Source organism: Penaeus monodon, chromosome 20 (assembly GCF_015228065.2).
Source record: "Penaeus monodon isolate SGIC_2016 chromosome 20, NSTDA_Pmon_1, whole genome shotgun sequence".
In the NCBI taxonomy this organism is placed as follows: Eukaryota; Metazoa; Arthropoda; class Malacostraca; order Decapoda; family Penaeidae; genus Penaeus; species Penaeus monodon.
The window spans coordinates 29,029,587-29,030,175 of NC_051405.1; positions in this window are offsets into that span (position 1 = coordinate 29,029,587).

The window sequence follows — 589 nt, forward strand, 5'->3', positions numbered from 1 at the left end:
AGTTAAAACAATAACGAATTTGATTATACACATTAATCTTTCAAACCTTAAAAAAAAAGCAGAATTGCAATTCGTTTCAACATTTCACCTTTAATCTTGGGTTTTCTGACAAACGAAGATCTAATCAGGAAGGAGCGACTTAATCAGGAATACTTATATCTTCTTGCCTTCAGTAATAGCCCCACAAAGGAAAAAATGACGAGGATAGGAGTTCCAATGATGGAAGGTGATGGTAGGATTATTTCGGTTATTCATTATTTACCAAAATCACGTGTTTTTTTTCTTTTTGTGTGTGTGTGTGATTTTACATTAAAACGGTAGGCGTGGGAAAGGCTGAACGCTCGGTCGTGCTTCCACTATTTCTTACTTTACTGTCAATACGAGGGTACTTGATTATGTAATTTGCTTGTTTGCGTGTGCTGATTACCGTGTCTGTCTGTCTCTCTTATCCCCTTTCCTCTTCCATATTCACTGATTAATATCCAGTATTTTTCACTTTTTCATTTCTCTATCCTATACTGACACCTTAGATTATCAAGCTGGGTCGAGGCGGACGGGCACCACGCCGATCTTGGGCAGCTTGGTAGGC